We start from the raw sequence: 7792 nt of genomic DNA, 5'->3' as shown, positions 1-7792 counted from the left end.
AAAAACAGTAACGGGTAATCCTATGGCAACTTCTAAGGCTACTATATGCTAACACGGCTGATCGCGGGACCTCACAGGACCGCACGAATTCGCCCCTATCGAATGGATGGGGACCCTTCGGTGCCTTAATGTAAGGGGGAACTTACACTAGCCTCTTTCGAGCGACGAATGGACTCTCGCTAGAGGTTTCACGGAAATTACCCAAAAGGTTTGCAATAATGCACATGAATGCATACGAAAAGAAATAATATGATCCGTCACCGTTATGGGCTTAATACACGCCTTCCGGAATCAAATTTCTCTACTTCCCCAGCAGAGTCTCCACTTGTAGGTGCCGCGGCCTCGCCTGGAAGACCCGCGGGGTGGACACCGTTTGACGACAGATGCTGTGATTGGCGCCGAAAGCAACCAATCGTGGAATCAATCTGCTCGGCAGGGCCGGAGCTCAGAGTATGGAAGAGTCGTCACCCACGAATGGGAAATGAACACTGATCCCTTGCGGGAGACCTGTGAGGGTTTGGAAAATTTGGGTATGAGCCGCGAAGGCTAGCTCCTTTCCAGAGAAAGCCTACTAGGCACCCCGACATCGCCCGGTTCTGAACCACCGGCCTACTACTTAGCATGTTAGGTGTTAACGGACTAATCGCATATTTCTTTAAGTTTAAAATTCATTTGAAACCTTTTCTTTCTCGTTTTGAAAACCGTTTTAAGCATATATTATTGAAAGCCACTTTAGTAAAGAATCACTCATTTGCATGAATTTAGAATATGTAGAGGAAGGAGGGAGATAGGAGAATTGATTAATTACAACATGAGATATACTTTATACATTAAGTTTAAACTAATCTTCACTCCATAAAGAACACCTTATTTACACAGTTCGTGTCTTAATCGCCGTTGGAACGATTTAGGCGCGTTTCAAAACCCCGTTGATTTACTTGCTTTTCACTCGAATCGCTGTTGGAATGACTCGAGTGCTTGAAAACATGAGAAATGCACATTCAACCGAAAACGTGATTAAGCATACAAGTCCATTTATTTTTGTACGAAAACCGTTTAAACACAAAACGATTCAAAACTTTATTATTTACAAGAAAACGATTTTAATTATAAGGTTCGCTTAATCCATCATTGGAACGGATTAAGGTTTCAAAACGTGATATTTTAGAAAGTCGTTTGAAAATGATAAAGAACTAAAAACCTTTTATTTACATTAGGAACCTATAGAAACCTTTAGTTTAAATAAGCAAGTTGAAATCTTTTTGTGGTTTATTTTTCTATTTGTACCTAAACTATTCCTCACTTGAACATAATTACAATAATGATCAATTTAAAACCCAAAATTCACCCAATAGAACAAATTTGAAATATATACATATAGATGTCAAAAAAGAAGGATAAGTATACATATACATATACATTTTGATAAAAAATAATGGTTATATCTATAGATTAAAAAAATAAGGAAGTAAAGGAATAACATACAGTATAATTGTTCATGATAATGAAAATAATACTAGGTATAATATACTTTTTATCTTAATAAAGAAAATGTGTAAAAATGAATAAGATTCATAAACAAGAAAATAACATTTAACTCAAAATAGTTTTTTACATAATAAATACCAAACTAATATTTAATAACCCCAACATCATTTATCAATTAGTTATCTCAAAAGCCCAAATAAGCAAAACCTATATATATATATATATATATATATATATATATATATATACACACGAATAATTTTACAAAAGCTAACATAATATAAATAGGAAATAAATAGATGTATAATGAATATTTATTAGTTATATACTTCCAAAATAATTTTAGTAAATATACTACATAATTACATATACATATATATAAGATTAAATGTCAAAAAGGTTAAAAAAAAAAGACTTTTTAAAGTTCCAGCAGCTTTAGCGACGGAAAATCCGTCGCTAAACAACTATTAGTGACAGAAATGGCAGAATTACAGAATCAGTCTCCAAACTTTCCAAATTTATTAAAAAACTTTAGATCTACTCTATTCTATCATTTTGGTCCCCGAACTACCCAAAGCGGGTCATAGTTTATAGCGGAGTCTCCCAAAACGATGTTTTATTTCAAAACATTAATTTAAAAAGCCTTTTAAATTCTATATTTACAATGTTTTAGTCCCGAACTACCCTTAAACCGGGTCACGGCTCGTATTGGGACTTAAAGCGGGGTTTTTTATTTCAAATCAAAACCAAAACGTTTATGTAATATAAAATGGAATTTAAATAAATGCGGATGAATCAATAAATGTGATAAATAAATACCCAAAGCAATAAATAAATAAAACTATATACTAAAATAAATAAATAAAATAAATAAATGAAATAAATAAAAACGAGTCTAGTCCTCGGATAATACCTCAAGATCGGTATTGACAGCTGGTGTCGGTTGATTCCACGGGTTATGATTTTTTTGGTGTTTTTTGTGTTTTTGTCAAATATTTAACTTTTTGGAAATTTCAATTTTTAGGAAAAAAAATGTTTTTCCCAAAAATTTACTTTCTCTCTCTAAAAATATTTTTCCTAGAAAGAGAAGCTCCCCTCTAAAATCCTCCCTCCAAATGCATGGGGATCTGTGCCTTTTATAGGCACGGATCCTAAGGTTGGGCGTACATGCCCGAAAGCGTCGGGCACGTAAGCCCAACATGGGTTGGGCTACGCCCAACCTCTGTTGGACGCACGCCCAACATGGGTTGGGCGTAGCCCAACCTCTATTGGGCAGATGCCCAACAATTGTTGGGCGTCCGCCTAACGAGTCGGACGATGCCCAACGATCGTTGAGCGTTCGCTCAAACGACTGGGCGACGTCCGACGAAAGTTGGGCGACGCCCCACGCGACTTGGGCGATCACCCAATGGGCGTCGGGCGCCCGTCAAGCGCCCGCCAGACGAGCGCTTGACGTGCCGAGCGCTGCGCCCGGTGCCCGTGGGACGATGCTCATTCACCGGGAACAATGTTCGTCGTTCGCTGATCGACGTCCGACCTCCGGGGCCTTCTCGTTTACCGATAAACGGTGAACATGCCCGACACCACTCAGGAGGTACCGGACTTGCTAGCGGGGCTTTCCAGTGCCGGCTCTCATAGTTTTTTCTTAATTTTTAAATTTTCAAACTAATGGAATCGACCGATTTAGCCGTTTATCGTGGGTTTTTGTCACAGGTCCTCCGACTCGGTGTCTACAGTGGTTTTAAGTTTATTAGTTTATTATAATATTTTGTCTCACTTCATGCTTGTATGAACACTTTATAATCACTTTAAATAAACTTAGGGATTTCGTTTTTTTAGACTTATTTAGTTCTTAAAAGTAATTGCCTTTATATAGTTTTGAAAACCATATCTTATTAAAACAAATGATATAAAGAACAATTCATTTACAGCTAGTTTATATCCTAGAACAATTAACTATAGGACACTAAACCCCAACAGTTTTGATATTCATAATTGACTATTGTGTAGGGGGATACGAACTCCGAAACCTTTTTGGTATCATATAGGAGTTGCCTTACCGGAGTTGACAATCTAGAAACCGTAGAAATTGACAAGCCACGGAACTTATGGGCCCTAATTTATGATCTAACGAATTAGACTCGCCTTTAGGAGGAACCACGTAATCTAAGCACTTCACGGGTCGATCGGTCAACATGTAGTCATCTTTGTAAGAGTAAACTGTCACTCGTCTATATTTTGAAGTATTATTTGTTATATATTATAAATTATCGCCACTTGTATCCCTTCCTTGGAGTTTGAACTATACAAATCTGTCTCACCATAGTTTAGGAGTAGTTTGTAGTTGTCACCCAAACCAAACTAAAGTATCCATCGCTTAGATAACAAATAGAACCGAGTAGTTTAATACTTGTAGATATAAATCCCGTGGATTCGATACCTGGACTTAAACCAGATTTATTACTTGATACGATGGGGTACACTTGCCCCTATGTAGCATCTAGTAGAGTTAAAGCACGTAGAGTGATCATAACCATAACACACACACACATAACTTATAGCTCTACTAGAGGCGCGCATCAGGTTCATAGAGTATTCATTGATATAGGCAGTGCTGCGAATATCATCACCATAAAAGCATACGAAGCATTAAAGTTAGACCACGATCGATTGGTTCCTACTCTATTTTCTGGTCGCACTGTACCTTTACTAGGCAGCGCATATTTGCAAATATCTATTGGTGACGGGCCAGTAAAATGGAATTCTAAGGCTGATTTTTTGGTAATTGATTCGGTGTTACCATACAATGTCATCATAGGGCATCCGCTCTTATTAAAGTTTGTTGGTGCTTTATCTATCCATCATTTGGCCTGTCAAATTCCAACTAAAGCATGCATAGTAGCACATAGTAATCAGGTGGTGCCCAGGAAACCTGTTTGGCTCCGTTAAAAATGAAGCCAACACATGATTCTGTAGAAGAAGAGTGTGAAAGAGTTCGGAAGCAATGTGGTAGCCGAAGGAAAGTCTGTTCAGATTGCTTCGGAGATTCCAGAGCAATCGAATGTAGATATAATTTCCACTTTGAAGACGAACATCCAGGCCTTTACATGGTCTCCAGCTGATATAACTAGAGTGTCTCCGAATCTTATGATGCATTCGTTGAATATCCAAAAGGATGCCACTCATATCAAACAAAAATTAAGGAATCACGGATTGGATAAATAACAAGTTATCAGAGCCGAAGTAAAGAAGCTGTTGGATTGTCAGCATATTGAAGAAGTAATCTATGCAAAATGGATTTCAAATGTTATGCTGACTTCATCGATCTTAACAAGGCGTGTCCAAAGGATTCCTATCCTTTTACATGTATTGATATTTTGATTGATTCCACTGCTGGATGTGCCATTTACTCATTATTAGATGCAACACCTGGATATCACAAGATCCTAATACTCCAGATGACATTACCAATATTTGTTTTCGGACTGACGAAGGAACGTATGGGTATAAGGTAATGCCCTTCAGTCTGAAGAATGTCGGAGCAACTTACTAGAGATAGGTAAATAAAATATTTGGTGATGTTATTGGGGATAAAGTGGAGGTGTATATTGATGATATGATTATTAAGAGCTGATCGGTGGAAGAGAATGCAGCAAATTTGGCCACAGTATTTGCTACCTTACATGAGCACAATTTAAAGTTAAACCATGAGAAGTGTAGTTTTGGTGTTTCTTCGGGCAAATTCCTTAGAATCATAATATCTTAGAGAGGAATCAAAGTGAATCTAGAAAAAATTCAAGCCATTGTTAATATGGAGCCACCAAAGAAAATCAATGACGTCCAGAAGTTGAATGGGAAGATAAATGCCTTGGGTCGATTTATCTCTTGTTCCCCCAAAAGATGTATCCATTTTATAAAAGTCTAAAGAGGGTGAAGAACTTTGCATGGACTACCGAATGTTAGTCATCTTTTGAGCAGTTAAAGGCCTTTTTGGCTTCCCCACCATTGTTGAATAGACCCTTACTAGGGGAAACATTGTATTTATACATTAGTGTTTCTGAAGACTCTATCGATACAGTGCTGGTTCAAGAAGAAGACATAGAGCAATTTCTTGTGCATTATGTAAGTAGATTTTTAAGGGTTGCTGAGATTCAGTACCCAAAACTTTAGAAACTTGCTTATGAGGTGGTGATAACGGTTCAAAAGCTTAGGCATTAATTTTAGAGCCACTCAATTGTAGTCCGAACTAACTGATAACTCCCTATTTTATAGAGTTTTTAGGATTAATTTAGATTGTTTTTACTTCGTTTTTACTTAATTCTAGTATCATTTTGTTAATTTTTAGTTAAATTCAGTATTTTCCTTTATTTATGGCATTTTTTGTGTTTTCAGGGATTTCTAGGGATTGTTCGAGCATTTTCGAACCATACCAAAGCCCATTGGACCATTACCAGACTATTCAGGGACTATCAAAGCACATTTGGGATTCGTCAGGGACCATTAGAGCATCTTTCGGAAGCCCAATGACTCAAAATGATAAAAATCAGAGCCACAATTCCCCAAATGGGACCTGTCTCGGCGAGACAAAGGTTGTCTCGTTGAGGCAGGCCCTCGTCTCGTTGAGACATGCCCTGTCTCGACGAGACGAGGCGAGGGAAGGCGCACCAACGCCTTCCCCTTTGCTGAAATCCGTGAATTTATGCCTCGGGACCCACTTTTACACTTTGTAATTGCCTCGAACACTATTGTTGCATTAGGGTTTCTCCCTAACTCTATAAATAGGGAGCTAATCTTAATTCTTTTCATGCCAATTCCCTTTTGTTAATTCTTTTCTTCTTTCACAATGTAGACAATTAAATTTAGCTTTTAGTTTAGCTTTATTTTTCAGCTTTCTAGATTAGATTTATTTCAGTTTTTATTTCTTTTATTGAAGAATAATTAATGGGAGAAGCGCTTGATCTTCTATTTTATAAATCGGAATCGAAAAAGCGGGTTTTAGATTTCTATCTCTCCCTCTTATCTTTTACTTTTATAATTTATTGAAGATGTTTCTCATTATTCCCTTACTCCCTATTGCTATGATTGGTTTGTCTATGAACTAATCCCCATTCAATCTGGGATGGGGATGAAATTGATTGTATGAATATGTATGATTAGGGACCTATGGCTTATGTGATTACCTTTGATTGATCAAATTATGCATGCTTAATGCCTTGATATTACCAGGAATAGGATTATTGCTAGAGTGAGACTCGATGACGATCAACTAGCCTGTTTTGTATATATGTTTGTGCCTAATGCCTATAACCTGACAAATATAGGATTATAGATAGATAAGGAACCTGACCATGGAAATTATCTATGCTGAATTTGTATAATCCCACCTCGCTAGAGACCACTAGGAGTGCGGCTTCGTGATTGGGCTACGGCTTTAGTCTTAATTACCAAGGAACCTACTGCTTTGCATGCCCTAAGTTATATGCCTAATCAAGCCGTTAGCTGAATGCATATGAATAGGTTAGATGAATCTTGATCACATTTGTCTTTCTTATTAGGGTAATTACCGTCAATCACTGATAAAACATAAATCCGAACTCCCTAAACCCATACATAGGATTTAATCAAAGGATTCCTCATCCTAGATTGTGTCTTTCATTAATTCATCTTCTATCCTGTTAATTGTTCACTTTATTTTGTTATGTTATAGTTTTAATTCATTTAGTTAATTATTCAAAACCCAAACTATTATTCAACTCTCTAAATAATTAGATCAGCCTAAGTAGATTTACTAATTATAACAAATAGTCTTTATGGTTCGATCTCGTGCTTAGCACATTACTACTTGTTGCGATAGGATACACTTGTCCTATTAACTACCATATATTTTGCAAGCATCACTGACATATCTCTTTGAAAGGTTTTGCAAAGACCAGAAGCTTTTGTCAGAATTGTAGAATGGGCTTTGAAGTTGACTAATTTTGATGTTAAGTACGAACCAAGGAAAGCATTTAAAGCGCAAGCTTTGGCAGATTATTTAGTTGAAATTCTGGAAGATAAGATCCTCATCCTGAATCTTTCAGATGTTTGGGAAATTATGTTGATGGGAGTTCTAATAAAGAAGGAGCTAGGATTGGAGTTTTCGTGTAAGCTCCCCATAGGATCAAGTTTCGGTACGCTGCAGCATTAGGCTTCATAGCTTCTAATAATGTGGCTAAGTATGAAGCTTTATTACAAAGGCTTGAATTTTAAACATCATCAAACTAGACAGAGCAATCTTAAAGAGTGATTCCCAATTAATGGTCTG

The sequence above is a fragment of the Euphorbia lathyris genome, chromosome 8, assembly GCF_963576675.1.
Source record: "Euphorbia lathyris chromosome 8, ddEupLath1.1, whole genome shotgun sequence".
NCBI classification, from domain to species: domain Eukaryota; kingdom Viridiplantae; phylum Streptophyta; class Magnoliopsida; order Malpighiales; family Euphorbiaceae; genus Euphorbia; species Euphorbia lathyris.
Note: the sequence above shows the minus strand (reverse complement) of the source record.